We start from the raw sequence: 16,994 nt of genomic DNA, 5'->3' as shown, positions 1-16,994 counted from the left end.
CTATTGAGCAAGCAGGAGAAGAAATCAAAAGAAGAGCAAATCGCGCAAATGAAAGATCAGCTAGAGAGATTCAAAGGATATCCCCAGGTAAATGAATTTAGAACTGAAGCCCTGGAAATGACCAATTCTTTGTCCTAGAAATTGGATATGCTATGTCATAATATATCATTGGCCATTCCCTTATGTGATATCCCAGCATCTATGATTGAAAAATCAATGGATGCAAGGTTTGAGTTAGAGAAGATAGATGAAAGATTAACTAATTTTCTATCATGGCAAGATTCGAAAGAGGGAAAAGCTGCCAATCTACCAAGAATACAGGAATCACATAAGGAAATCTTATTTTCCAAATGGGAGTCCCAATTAATGAAAGCTGAGAGAGCTACATCCAGATGTAGAACAACAACAAATAATCTGATTGAATTAATCAACAATAGCTTGCATTTATCTAATCTAATTACAGATTGCTCTCCAGGCAAACTCCCAAAGGTAAAATTGTTGGAACAACATTGGAAACAAGAGCTGATGCAAAGGGAAAAATTGATTGGAGGCATTCAAAGCCTAACATGGGAAACGTTCTGGTTTTTCCTTGTTAAACCACACAGTTAGCAAATGGCAATGAAGTGTCTCACGGATGCGATCAACTACATGATCCCTGAACTTGCCGATGCCACATATACAGCTCAGTTACATTCTCGGATGAGTCAGCCACCAGAGATACAATCAATTCTTGCCATTTTTCAACTGCGATCATAAGAAGATAAGCTGATACAGTGAATCCATTCGACCGTGGCAACACTGCTATTTTAAAATATATCCTAGATTTATGTGTTTTTGTTATACCAGAGCATAGTGACTTTCTTTCATAGTTTTTTAGTATTTGTAGAATTTAAAGACCCTTTCATGTTTTTAGAAAGGATCTACAATTTTTCATTAAAAATTAAATCGGAGGTTGCACTATTGTACTTCCGATATATATTTTTTTATAAAAGACTGGACCAGAATTCTAAATTTTGACAAAGAAGGCTTTTATGAGATTTGCACTTTTGCATCCTGTGAAAGTATTCCCAAATTAGAAGGCAGAATTTGAATGTGATTTACATAAGATAAGATCCAAATGCATACAGTACTATTATCTACGTTTTCACTTTATTTCTCTATGTGAATTAGCATTTATCAACTTTGCTATTAGTGATATTTATATGTTTCTAAAACAATTCTTTAACTTGTCACTTTTGAATGTTCCAGAGTTGTCATCTTTTAAATATATATGTCAGTGATATATTATGATCAATGAAATAATGTTTTAATTATTACTTTGTTTAATTAATTTAACAAAGTAATCATCATATGAATGCATATTTCTGTCATGAATAAGTCATCTTTATGTTTATTTGTTAATAGAAACAATCAAGAATCGCATTGTTAGAAGAACACCCGGGCTAGATTAGTTATCTTTGTATATTTTTGCACTTTAGAATAGAGCACTTATCACTCTCGCTATACATTACAAACCAATCACCCATCAATTCATATATCACTAGGAAAATGGTCCCATTACATCCAGTGAGAGCCACCACACCAAACAAAAAAGGAGCTGCTCTAAGGTCCGGACCGGGTTGTTTTCCCCGATGTTGATGCAGTGATTTTAGAGGCATCAACAAGTCCACATCTCAAGGGGAAATCCCATGATGATAAGATCAACAGGCCCAAATGAGAGATCTTGACCATATCAACAACAACCAATATCCAACTCATTGTTCTCGAAGGTTCTAGTGATATAAGCTTCTCCCCAAGGTTGGGAAAGCCTGCCAGAATGAGTCCAACTCGAGTTTTCCTATGAAAAATTGTGCTAGAAGCATGATTATATAACTAAGAAAATTTCCATTAGCACAGGTAGGCAGTAGAGAAAAACGCGTTGATGCCAAAAATTAGGTTTGTAGGCAACTTTCTCCAGAATGATTTTAAAGTAGTTTTTCTTTGATTCTTCATGGAGGTTTTGGTCTGTATATCATGATGGATATGCTGCACAGTAGTCAATGTTTTGACACTCTGGGATATGGAATGGGAAGTGAACAAGGGATATGACAAAATACTATGTAACAGTGATGGGCCCCTGAATTGGTCGATCTTTCTCATCCCACTCGTCCATTTACTTCCCCAGAACTTTGAGCTTTCCAACCCTTTTTAAGACTTCTATCTTAGTCTACTGACCATTTAATAATTTACTTATTAATTGTACGATTTGAGAGACTCTCTTGAACGAGCTATGCAATAATCTTTGGATATTGACCAAATGAGTCTCTGACTGGAACTACTCCCCACGCATAAATTTGTGTCATTGTATGGCTCCAAAAAGAACTGGTTCAGTCCAATCTATTGGCACTATATCCTTATATGATTCTGGGGGAACTGGATTTATAGCTAGATCCCTAATGAATGGAACCAAATTCTCTACTGCCTTTGGAAGGTGATGTAGAAGACTCTAGAAGAGTCAACATTTTAACTTTGGTTAAGAGTTGAGGTAGTCATACCTAACCACTACTAGGCTCTCAGGTTGTCTTATAATCAGACCACTAAGAGGAAAAGGAATTCCATTCTTTCAAGTGCATTTGTTCCATACCTAAGCAAAAATATCCAAGAGAGATAGGAGTTATAACACACTAAGAGGATTTGTGCACCGTAGAAGCCCATGGGCCACATGCCATACTTCTTTCTACTCATAGCCATATTCCCATTTAGAAAAAGAGAGCGGAGCGGCCTCACCTTCTAGCTACGATTTTCTCCCAAAATTGTTTCCTAGATAAAATATTGTGTCAAATGTATGTGTGATACTTTTATTTTATCATTCTCTATTTTCTACAAAATTTTAATTCGCATGCATGCACTATTACCAGTAAATCTACAAATCCATAAATCTAATGAAACTGTAATAGTGTAGAATTTCATATTTCAAACATAATATTATCAAATTGGTTGTGACAAACTATCCAATGGAATATCCACAATAATTTACAGATCACTTACTTGGCCAGATAGGAATGTCCAGATTCATGTAACTCCAAGAGTTCCCACTACCCTCATGGGTATATAGGTACCCTCCAAGCCCTAAACTAGGGACACTTGTCTCTCACCTATTTTATGATCCACTAAATAGGTGATAACACCCTTTTATAGGCATGTTTACCCTTTTTATTATAATAATATTATATTATATATTACAATATAATTTCTCATCAAGACACATTTTCTTATCGTGCAATCTCAGCACTCCATACTGTTTTCGTCCCTAGGTTCATGACAAGTAATATGTCCATTAAATATCAAGTTAGCTAGGCCCACTAGCTTGATCATCCCACATGCTCTCTGGCCTTAAACTCATAAATATGTTGGCCTACTAGCCTAATGAATCATACATACATACACGAGCATGCATACATCAATGTAATTCAACTCACCAACCTAATAAAATCGGTCCTCTGACCCATTACATAGGCACATCAGTCTTAAAACTATTAGTAACTTGGCTGACTAGCTTAACAAAAATATACATGTAGAGGCTTGCAGTACACAATAGGCTTCCAAATCACCAACCTATTCCACATTCCATCTCACCAGCCTAAGTGTCACATGTACATGCATATTACCATTCAAGGGATCCTTGTTAGGGGTGTTACAATAAGAATAAGAGAGAGCTAAAAAAGGTGAAGGGACCCAAGAAAGGTCCGAGAGAGAGAGAGAGAGATTCAAGTAATGTCAAAATATAAAGTAGAGCTAGATAGAAAGTGATAGAAATAATTTATGTCAATTACAAGAATTCATATACAAACATTGAGATAATGAAATTAGAAAGCTTTTTTCTAGCTTCATGAGTTGATAGCTATATTAATATTCTTATCTGTGGTGTATTGAATTTAAGGTTATGTGTTGCACCTAGCACATACAAATCAATTATTGTATCATGTGGAAATATTTTTTCCCTACAAGATAATTAAATCATGCTCCGGTTTGCAAAGATCGTAGTCAATTTTGAGCTACAGTGCTCTCCATTATACTAAAATTTATCTGGTTGAACAAAACTTGGGAATGAAGAATTAACAAGACAGCTGAATTGCAAGCATATCGACATCAAAATTCTTGTCATGGTTTAACAGAGGAAAAATGTATCTAGGTTGGAAATTTTTATCTGGGCCCTTGTCAGCGCATTGAATTTTTAATCCTAGATCCTTAGATACAAATGTTTTATCTTGGGTAGACTCCACTACGAATTAAATATCTGACCCATAGAGTATTCGGGTTTGAGGAAGTCTAGATTGAAACTTAGGTAGAAAGATATCTAATATCATGATATATTTGAAGCCCCATATTAAAGTGCCAATGAGAACAATTCGAATTTGGATCAAAACATGAGCATCAATTTATTAAATTATTGTGTGGACCCCACCACCAACTGAAAAATTTGGATAAAATGGAGTTATCCAAGTTTCAAGAAGTGTTGAATCATCTAGATGATAATAAATATTTTGGCCTTGACAAGATGTTCAATTTTATAACCATTGGATACCCACATATAATGTTAGTGGAGTGGATTGCAAAATAATTTAGGGTGGGACCCACACCAACAACATGTTTGGATCCATAACATATATAGTGTGTGGTGATCACAAGTGTCTGAATTGAAAGTTTAAATAGGAAAGATATCCAGGTTCATGGGATGTTTGGGCCCTCTCAAGGGTTTTAACTTTGTTATTCTCTAGATCCCAAATATATCTAGACCCATCAATATATCCAGTCACGTATACATTGAAAATATAAAATTCAGGTGTATCCAAATATAAATCTTTGAGGATAATTTAGATTGAAGTCATCTAATTCATGCGAGGGGTGAGCCTAGTACTTTTTGTATTAAGCACTAGTCATGGCCCTTGTCTTTATGACAAATGTTGGTGACATCGCTAATTACTAGTGTTTTAAATTTGAATTTCATGTGAGGTGGTAATTTAATGGAACTTGTGTATGAACTATGTATGAATAATAATCCATGATTTGGTATAAAGTGGGATTTTGTGGATTCCCCGCAAAAAAACTAGAGCACGATCGAGGATATTTGATGGGTTTAATTTAGGCTAGTATGAGACTGAAGAGAAAAAGGGGTCGACATTAGTTTGGTATCAGAGCAAGGATTTTCTATGTAAATGATAGAAATTATAAGGGTTCATTAGGGGATTTTTTAGGTCTAAAATGGGCCTCCTAAGAAAAATGTACAACCAAAATAAACTTTATAAGAACTAATAGGATTCAAGATGATGATGTCAACCATGGGGGATGATTCACCATTTTTGGAGTAAAAAAGTAAAAAGTTTTAAAAATAATAAAATAATAAAACCACTTTTTCAACTCGTATTTTCAACTTATAACCCTAAGGTTTTACTCAAATTTCGAGCATGATTACTCGTTGGATGCAATATTTGATTCCTCATCCAAGGAGTACCCATGTTGCATACTTTTGATCAACCTTGCTACACGAAAAAATGATAAAGACATGAAAACACGTGATTACAATCACATTTTTCATGTATTTCTCATTTTTCATGTAGCAGGCTTCATTGAAAGTATGCAACATGGGTACTCCTTGGATGAGGAATCAAATTATTCATCCAATGAGTGTTTCTGCTCGAAATTTGAGTAAGCCCATAGGGAGATAAGTTGAAAATGCGAGTTGAAAATACGAGTTGAAAAAATAGTTTTTCTTTTTTCCCTCTAAAATTTGATGATGTAATCTAATGTTATTTTATTATTTCCACTATTATTTTATAATTTCCTTGGGAGGCCCATTTTAGATCTCAAAAATCCCCTAAATGGTTGAATTTAACAAATGATACAAAAATAGAAGAATCATAAAAGAACCCTCAAATAACAGATATTCGCATAAGGGAGCAAAGAAAATAAGATCTTTTGCAGAAAGAATCTTGTAGGAATATGAAGCAAAGAACTTAAAATTTCTTTGGATTACATGTCTGATGAGATGTTACAAGTAACATGATCTTATTATTTCGAATTAATAATTGTCTATGCAAGTAGCAATAAATAGAAGAAGACCTTCTAGAAAAAGGAGACCTTTCTAGCAGGAGGAAACTATGATGAATTCCAATTATAATTAGGATAACAGCATTAAAAATAAAGTTGTAGAAAAGGTGGCTCTATGAAATAGGAATAGAATATAAGCATTAGAAGATAATAAAGAAACAATTCTAGAAGATGACTCAATAATGGAGTTATATGAAAAACTTGAAGATGCAAATCTAACGAGGTATGCAAGGTAATTTTATTTTGATTATTTAACTTTGATAGAGTTTTTTATTATGAAATAGTACTAGTACAAGATTGAGAGAAGTGGTAGAAAACCTTTGCAACCGAAAATATGCAACAGAGACAAAGTACAAATTCCAATTGAGGTTGCAATTGAAGAGAATAAAGGAAGTTATTAGGAAGAGTGAAAAAACCTATAATCACATAGGAAGCTCGAGAGGTTCTAGAGGAAAGAAATAGAATTACGAAGGATAATGATGAACATGAAGTTGTAATTAGGGAGATAGAATCTAAAATATTCCTACATATGAAATTAGACTTCAAGGACAACATGAGGATGTAGAACAAATAATTTTATAGAGGAAAAATGACAAAATTGGCTCCTAAGAGAGTAATGACATGAGAGGAAAAAAATATAATTTGATGGTTGTATATTTTGATGAAGAGATGAAATTATTGGATGAGTGGTTAGTTAATCCAAAGACTGATGAGTACAAGACCGATGAGTACTTCAAAAAGATTGTACATATGAGGCATATAATAGAAGAAATGTTTGTAGCGTCTAATGAAATTAATATTTCTAAAAAATATTTATTTGCAAGTACAAGAGAAGTTGAAATCAGGAATGATTAGGCAAAGATGTCTCATAAAAGTGAAATTATATTTCATTTACAATAAGAGGATACAGGACATAGAATTGTTTTGGAGGGCAATAGAGAGGATGAAAGAACTGAATGTAAAAAGCAGGTTACAAAATAATGATTTTTTTAAACAACTCATATGGAGGAGGTTCAACAGGTCTTTCAATGTTTGAATAATGGACAACATAAGGAACACATTATTTCCTTTTATATAATTATTTTATGTAGAGATGAAAAGGGAAACAAAATTTTTTGAAGATAGAAATAGTAAGTCTCCCATATTGAAACAAGAAGAATAGAAAAGACAATCAAATGCCTTATAAATTTGGGAAGAAGTGTGTGAAGAAGAAGGAATATTCCTTAAAACTCTTTTAACTCAAAGGCATTACTGAAGGGAATAATTCAAGTATGTATGGGAAAAACTATGTTTTAACAAGTGTAATATATCCTCAAGAAGTTAGAGGAAAACAAATGGTGCATTATTACAAAAATCAAGAGTAGGAAAAATAATAAAGTGTGGAATTATAGTCATAGATATTTTGTGTACAAAAGTACAAAGGAGAATCAACTATAGAAAGAGAAAACAAAACATAGAGTTAAAAAAGGGGATGAAAGAAGTTTGGAAAAGTTTGATGGGAATATCTAGTGGAAGAACATTGGGATGAGGAAGACTATTATCAGTAAAAATTAGTCAGTTAGAGATGGTTATGAAGACAAAGAAAATGGACAGTAAGAAAGTAAGCTATGAGTTCCTGGAAAGCTAAAGATAGAAGTAAATAAGTAGAGCATTAAATCAAACGTAAAAAACAACAGCAAAATAGAGGTTTGAATCCATGAGGAGGAGAAAATGCAATATATGAACCTACGACCTATATGCTGAGTAATGTCAAAATTTGAAGTTAGGCTAAATAGAGAGTGATCGAAGGAATTTATGCCAATTATAGAGCTAATTTACAAATAATGAGATAATGAAATTAGAAAGTTTATTTGCATATTCATGAGTTGATTTTTGTATTAATATTAATGTGTATGTTGTATTGTGTTTATGTTATGTGTTGCATTGAGCACACACAAATCAATTATTGTATCACGTGGAAATATTTCTTCCCTGCAACATAATTAACTCAATATCAAGTTTGCAAAGATAATAGAGTTGAGTTCTGAGCTATAATTCCCTCCAGAATGTTCAAGTTTATTTTATTGAACAAAACCTTGTCATGAAGCATTAACAAGACAAATGGATCAAAAGCATATTGACATGACAATTCTTGTCGCAGTTTAACAGAGGATCAATGTATATGGGTTGGAAAGTGTTATATAGGATCTTGGAAAAGCATTAAGCTTATAATCCCTGAATACCCAAATACAAAGTTTTTATTTGGGGTAGACACCACCACAAATTAAATATCTGGCCCACAAAGTATCCAAATTTGAGGTAGTCTGGATTGAAGTTAGGCAGAAGGATATCTAGGGTGCTGAGATATTTGGACCCTTGGATTAAAGTTCCAATGATAAGGAGCCAAATATGGATCAATGTGTGAGCATCCAATTAATTAAAGTGTTGTGTGGACCCCACCACCCACTGATACATTTAGATAGAAGGGAGTTATCTAGGCTTTGACAAGTGTTGAAGCATTCTTATCAGAAGAAATGTCTAGGCCTTAACAATTTTTTCAACTTTAAAATCCCCAGACACTCAGATATAAGGTTAGTTGAGTGGATTGCAAAAGAATCTAGGGTAGACCCTACACTAGAAACATGTTTAGATCCATAACATCTTCAAGATTCAATGATCATTAGTGTTTAGATTAAATTTTTAAATAGGAAAGATATATGTGGTCCTGGGATATTTGGGCCCTCTCGAGGGTTTTAAATCTGTTATTCCCTAGATCCCTAGTATATCTGGACCCAAATCACATCCGAGCCTATAACACATATTTCATTAAAATTGGAAATTTTTATTACAAGGACATCACTAGAATTGAGTTATTTTGTTATTTTGAAATTCTAGATCCACTATTTAATTCCAAATTTGATGAAATATGTGTTCTATTGATGTATCTGGTCACACAGGGATTCAAAGTCGTGAATTCAGTTGTATATGGATATAAATTTTGTAGGTGTATTTAAATTGAAGTCATATGGGTCGTAAGAGGGGTGAGCCTAGTACATTTTATGTTAATTGTTGGTTATGGCCCTTGGTTCTATAACCAATTCTAGTGAGAGTCCTTAGTATCAGGGTCTTAAATTTGAAGTTTTATGCAAGGCATAGATCTAATGGAACTGATGTATGAATGATGTATGAAAAATAATCCATTATTGAGTATACAGTGAGATATTTTTTAGATTCCCAAACATCAAACTAGAGCACAACTGAGGATATTTGATGGGTTTAATTTTGGCTAATAGGAAATTATGAGAAAAAGGGATGCTTTGGCATCACGTGGAGTATAGTTGCAATGAGGACTGCAACTATATTGGGTATAGGAGTGCATTGTTCCACTAAATCAGAGGGCTAACAGTTATGGTTCCTGCACATCTACTCAAGAAACACACGCACGGGTCGCTATGCACCAATGGGAGATATAGGTGCATGGAAAACACAGTTGTGTGTGATTCAATTAAATGGGTTCAACAATGTTGAGTGTTTTGTTTTGTTTTTTTGAGGGGAATGACCACTTGTTTGCAGGTTACACATGATGGCTCTCTACTAGAGGGAGAGAGACTACATAGATATCAAATCATTTGTGTTAGATGATCCTCATACGAGGTGAGATATGGAAAGATGGGGGATACTCAATTACTTTAAGTGACCCCTGATCCGATCATACGAGGAGATTCTCTACTTGATAGTGAGCCACCAAAGGCCCTGCAAGGGGGTATTCAAGGTCTAAGGGGAGTACCTAGAGATTACAATAGAGGTAGATGTCTACTTCCTAATGGGATTATATCCTTAGTGACAGAAGGTTCCTACAAATCCTCTAAGACTAGAGTGAGTAAGTCAACACAAAAGAACTAATGCAATGGAGGAAGGTGATGTCTAGATCAAGGTGATTCAGGACATAGGGGTGTAGGCCACAACTACTACAATGGTGCGACTCTTTGGTTGGGTATTCCCCCCACCAAATTGTAGGCCACTAACTAAGGGTAGTAGAGAGGACGATAGGGGGGACCTTATACAATAGGGTGTTTCTTCTACACATAACTTAATTGACTAGAACCATAAAGGGTCGACTACATGATTTTAACTTCAAGATTATCCTCTATGGTTTCTTCTTTGAGTAGGTTATGTTGTTGTGGCCATAGGTCTTTGTAGATGTCAGCCCTCTGATATGGCCACATATTGTGAGGTAGGGTAACTTTATGATCCACGAAAGAGGAGGGGAATGAAGTGATTCTAGACCAAGTGGGCCCATCAATGGTGGCTTTCCATGCCATAAATCATCTTGGAATTCCCCTATGTGGGGATGGAACTCAGGCATGACCCTGGCAGCCATTGCCCCTAGATGTGGTGTGGGGACACATAAGTATGTCTTTGATTTATATCTATATGTATTTCAAGTTGATATGTTTTTGTTTATGTATGATAATACTAATACATATTTTGGTTGATGTTTACAAATATGGGGTTGTGGGGACGTGAGGTCTCGATTGTATGATATCATGCCCGTGGAGGTAACCATGGGTAGGGCCATATATGATTTGGTCATGTGTGTCTAGCTAAGGGATAACTGGAGTTTGGTGGAATCCCATTAAACAATGTAGTGGGGTTATTTTAACACAAGGGTAGGCATCACCCCAATCCTAGAGAAGGGAGAGGAGGACCCCCATGATGTAGATATCTATTAGATGCATGAGCTGGTAACAACACTGGAAGATATCGATATTTAAATATGTTAGAGGATGGTGATCATCTAGTTGGGCATCCCATAGGTTGGTTAGGCCATTCTAGGGAGGACATTATAGATGCACTAGTGACACCACATTAGGAGCGGTGACTGACTCTAAGGGGGGAAGTAGTGGGTAAGGTGAAAATGATGCATGTTTTTGCATCATAGTGATAAGTAAGACAAGATCCTAGAGATAGTAGGAAAGAATGGTGAGGTTATTCCCTAGATTTATTTCCCTATTAGTGGGGTTTTTGTACATCTCATTTTATCTGAGTGGAAGCATCTGTTATGAGAATGCTCCCCGTATTTTCTTGCTATGACCCATCTTTTATGGTTGATATCCATATGTATAGAATCTTGATATCTATGATATATATATATATATATATATATATATATATATATATATATATATATATATATATACAATTTTGTTCCCATATGTGTATTCTCATGTGTGTTTGCATGAGAATACACATATGATGTGTTCCCATATGTGTATTCTCTGTTTGCTAATGATGTGATGCCTTTTCTGTTTTGATGTTACATGTATTTTGATGGCTATTTATGATTGGTGTGATGCATAATAGTCTAAGATATAATTTGCTATGTGGTCAATGACTTGGTTAGGACACTATGGTATATGTGAAAATATGATGTTGTCAAAAATTCTTACTAACAACTTGGAATGCAATTACTTTCTAAACAGATGAGTATCCTAAACTTAGAAAGTGTGGTTTAACTGGGAGACAATAAGTTGGGAGCCAAGGAACACATGTAGATGTTGAATTCCAATTCATATGGCATCAACCAAGAGGCCTATGATGGAAATCGTGGTCATCTTGATTATTGGTTGTTGCTTTTATACAAAATATGCTTATGTGGAGTAGGGTATGATCAAGTGACTAAATGGCCCAAGCTTCCAAGGCTTGGTTCTACGTCCAACAAGATGCACCATTATCCAAACCAATGAACTACGTTGTGTAGAAATAACTAGAAATTTACCTCTTCTAATGAATTCAGACTGAAAAAAATAGACACAAATTTCTTCTACTCAATTTGCAGAAAGGAAAACATGAAATAGAAACACATGCAACCACATGCAATTATTTAATCAAAATGAACACAGTATTTTACTGGGGAACCTAACTGGGAAAAAGCCCTCCTCTATTTTGTATTAAATCATATGATAACATAGATCTGTTACAATGACAACTTCAATCCTTTAAGATCAACCTGCACTGCAATAATAATCTCCTCCTACTCTGCCTACTCTGATTAACACTTAGAAAAAATAGGCCTCAACCTTCCTCCTATTTCCTTACACAATTCTTGAGGAAATTAGCTCCTAAAAATAGGAAAATATCACATTTCCTTGTGCAAATCCAAGATAAAATGCTCACCTGCTCCAATGCAAAACTTGTTCACTCAACTAGTATGTATTGATAATTACAATGATGCCTTTTTCCTACACTCAACTTGGAAATTCGAATTGCATGCATGACTACGGATATTTTTAGTAAATTGACTAGTTAACTAAGAGATCAATGAGTTAACAACAGTTACAACGACTGAGCTGAACTCCTACTAACTTTATTCATGACTAGATATCAGATAATTGAGTTTCACTAACTATAACTCCATTATATTGCTAGATCTTAGCAATCAACTCATGCACAACTCTATTTCTTTCCCACAAAATTGAATTGAATAAATTAACTAAGTGACTTAGCCATGTAACTCATGCTAATTGCAACTCAAGTCATCCTATTGATGTGGAAATTTGAATTTCTCCATTTCATTAAGGCACAAGTCAAATGAATCATTTTCTTACTACATTTCAACACTCCCTCTTAGAAAGAAAACGGTTTTACAAAAATCCAATCCTACTTCTCTGTAGGAATGTATTATAACAAAACTAACGCTCCCTCTCATTGTTTTTGTTTCTACTACAACAACTTCAATTGAGAATCATCCAAAATATTGAATCAACTATGTCTCTAAGTTGCAACTATCTCCTCAGTCTTTGAATGCTATTAGCCTTTGCAACTGTCACTTAAGGTCTAACTGCATCAACTAACATTGATCCTTCTGCTACTTAATATTATGAGCCCTTGTATCAAGGTTTATGATCCATAAAAAGAGTATACTGCAATTGCTACTTCTCTCTTATGGATCCTATCAAAATCTTTGCAACTCTGGGACTAAGGCTCTACATCATCCCACCTCACTCCTAGAGGTAGAGTTGCATGCACAGTGAAATCTACCTCTAGCTTGTAGATATTTTTGACTCAAACACCAATTTTTTTACTTGTCAAGTAGCAACATGATTCATATATTCCTCCCCTGTACTAAACACCACATTGTATCCTCTGCCTTCAATTACATCTACAGAAACTAAAGTTTTCATTAGACTAAGCACATATATTACATTATTTAGGTGAATATCAGACCCTGACTCCCTCTTAAAGGTGAAAGTGTCAATCTGTTTGGTACTACACCTCCCATCATCTCCAAGTTCTATGTGTAATTATACGTCTTTCTCCTCCAAGCTGTTGAAGAGCTCCTTATTTATTTTCATATGAAATTAAGCACCAGAGTCTAGCTACCACTCACTCCCTCTTACTATGCTTGCCATGCAAGCAATGAGGGTGAAATCCAACTTGAATTGTGATGTGATAGAATCTCCTCTTGTTGTTTTTACAGTTTCCTTACTGGATTTCTTACGTGGACACTTGGTTTCATAGTGTCCATACTCGTGACAATGAAAGCATTTAATTTATTTGAGGTATTTCTTCTTTCCATGGATCTAGCTAGATTCTACCTCGGTGGGCATTCTTGCATTTAGCATTCTTTCCCTTTCCAACTAGAAAAAAGTCTTATTCCTCATTAGTTCTGGATGTGACACCATCTCAAGTGTTTCTTGTAATCTCCTCCTACACCAAATCAGACCAAAGTATCTCCCAATTTGGGAGTTTGTCTCTTACATTAACATAATCCTGATAATTTTGCTAGGACTTTGGAAGACTGAGGTGTTAAGCTCACAAGTTCATATGGTGGAACAATATATCCTAATCCTCCAAGTTCATCTTTTACCTGAGTGAATATGGATAGGTACTGAATAATGGTTTCATTTTTCTGCATCCAAATTTTCTCGAACTTATCTTTTAATGCCAATTTCCAGGAATCACTGCTACTTTCAAATAACTTTGTGGGGGTTTTCCAAATTGCATAAGAAGTCTGATTTCCATGCAAACTCGAAACCACATTGTATCTGACTCCCTCAAGAATAATCCTTCTGGATTTTGTAGTATCTTTCTTCCACTGAGCCAGTTGATGTGCATATGATGCTATCGGTTTTGGAATATCAATTTGTGTATATTCTAGTACTCCATTGTCATCCAACACAACTTCTATCCTATCTTTCCAAGCACAGAAATTTGAGGTACCCTCCAATACATACTCAAGCCTCAATCCATTGAAAGAAGATGTTCCCGCACTGAAGAAAATCTGCACGAAAAACACTGGAAATTGAAATTTCTCTGAGAGAATATCTGGAACCTGGTTTCTATGCAGTCTTCAGTAGCTATGATACCATGTAGAAATAGCTCAAAATTTTCATCTACTAATGAATTCAGACTGAAAACAATAAACAAAAATTTCTTCTACTGAATCTGTAAAAAGGAAAGCATACAATAGAAACAGATGCAATCATTCAATCACAATGATGACAATATTTTACTCTGGAACCCAACTGGGAAAAACCCCTCCTTTGTTTGTATTAAATTAGATGTGAATATATATTTATTATAGTGAAAACTTTAATCCTTGAAGGTCAATGTACACTGCAATACTAATCTCTTCCTACTCTGACCAACACAACCAAAATAGGTCTCAACCTTCCTCCTATTTCCTTACACAATTCACGAGGAAATTAGCTCCTAAAAAATAAAAAAACCTCTTATTTCCTTGTGAAAATACAAGAGAAATTCTCACCCACTCCAATGCAAAACTTGTACACTCAACTATTATACATTGATAATTACAATGATGTCTTTTTCCTCCACTCAACTAGGCAATTCGAATTGCATGCATGAATAGGGCTATTTTTAGAAAATTGACTAGTTTACTGAGAGATCAGTGAGCTAACAATAGTTACAACTACTCAATTGGAATCCTACTAACTCTATTTGTGACTAGAGCTTAGATAATTGAGTTTCGCTAATTATAACTCCACTAGATTGCTAGATCTTAGCAATCAACTCATGCACAACTCTACTTCTTTCCCACAAAATCAAATTGAATGACTTAACTAGGTGACTTGGCCATGTCATTCCTACTAACTACAACTCAAGTCATCCCTTGATGTGGAAATTCAAATTTCTCCATTTGACTTAGGCACAAGTCAAATGAATTCTTTTATTACTACAATTTAACATGTCAATGGGTGATACATTTGTGAAGAAATGAAAAGAAAAATATTAGATAGAGGTTTATGAGGCTATTAACTAATAATAAACACACAAATACTATACAAAAATAGCTAACAGACAACAATGATTTTCATCATGCATGAAATATTTTGAAGTAGAGCCCATTGATAGGGTCTTAGAGACATGTTTCACCTAGCTCGGATAGGATATACACCCATTTAAGGAGGAAATTTTTGATGATGCACAACCCTTTCCATAATGTTTCAAACTTCCCAAGACCCAAGGCTTCATTGGAAACATCATAATGAAGGAATAAGTCTCATTTTCTAAAAGTGAAAAGATTAACATTGTGGTCATATGTTACTTTGAATTGTTTCTTAGTGACTTTGTTATGTTGGAGAAAAGCACACCAATATTTGTTGAAATTTTCTAGTTGAATGAGGCATTTCTTGAGGGCAGTGGTATATGGGAAGAATTTGATAGTAGTTCATAAAGTGGGGATCTCACATTCTATAGGTAGAACTACCTCATACTAGGTATGAGGTGGAAGAGAGTGAACCTGGTGTAGGGTTTGGATAATGTATAGTATGCCCATAGGGTTGAGAAAAACATGTGATGCCAATTGGTTTTATGTTTGCTCAACATGCACTGCAACATCATTTTTAGAACTTTGTTGAAAGCTTCGACTTGGCCACTGGATTGGGGATATTATGGTGAAGTGAATTCATGTGTGAAGTCAAGGGGAGAAGGTAGCTCTTGGAACACCTCATTTTCAAAGTGTTGTCCTTGGTAAGACACTAACTCCTTGGGAACAGCAAACCATGTGATAACATGGTTAAAGAAAAACTGAGCCATAATGTCAGCTGTGTTGTTGAAGGTTGGCATGGCCTTAGCCCACTTTTTGAAGTAGTCGATAATAATCACTATGTATTTGTGATCATTATGGGACACCATATCGCAAGTCATCAAATCAACGCCCCATTTTCACAAGGGGCTTGTTAAAATAACAAGATGCAACAAAGACAATGGGGCTCATGTCTTATGGGAATAAAGATGACACTTCATGCATCATTTGTCTACCTAAATTAAATATTAAAAAAGTGAAGTCCGAAAATAATCGACATGAAGAATTTTCTAAGGGGTGAAAATCCTATAGATATGTCCATTGCATGCCCCGTTATGACAGTCTTTTAAGACACACTTAGCTTCTTCAAAAGTGAGGTATCAAAATAAAATGGTATTGATGCCACATCATTAGAGTACATCTCTGATGAAGAGATAATGAGGTTCTTAATTGAATATACATCACTAATCATCTCATGAGAGGTGAGGACAAAACTTTTAGGTTTGTAAGTATAGAAGAATATTTCCATACTAAGGATCATCCGACAAAATAAAAAAGAGGTGTTCATTAGGGAAATCATCATCAACTGGTGGATTTTTCTATTTGAGGGTAGATAAATGACAAATTTTGTGAGTATTAGGGACTTTTTTCTCTTAGGTCTGGCAAGCTCAAGGTCAAATTATTGAAAAATTTCCATCCATTGAGCAACTTTCTGGTTCAACATTATACGTGTAAACAAGTATCACATGGGGTTTGAACTTGCAACTACATTCATAGTCTTGAGGATAATGTAGTGACACAATTTTGGACTACGTGCACCAACACAAAAGAATTTTTTTCTTTTGGTTCATAATTAAGGGTTGGTCCCTATAAGGTT

The sequence above is a fragment of the Pinus tabuliformis genome, chromosome J, assembly GCF_031772625.1.
Source record: "Pinus tabuliformis cultivar Carrire ecotype Pingquan chromosome J, CPIR1, whole genome shotgun sequence".
NCBI lineage: Eukaryota > Viridiplantae > Streptophyta > Pinopsida > Pinales > Pinaceae > Pinus > Pinus tabuliformis.
The sequence above is the reverse complement of the archived record's forward strand: the minus strand, read 5'-3'. Positions refer to the sequence as shown.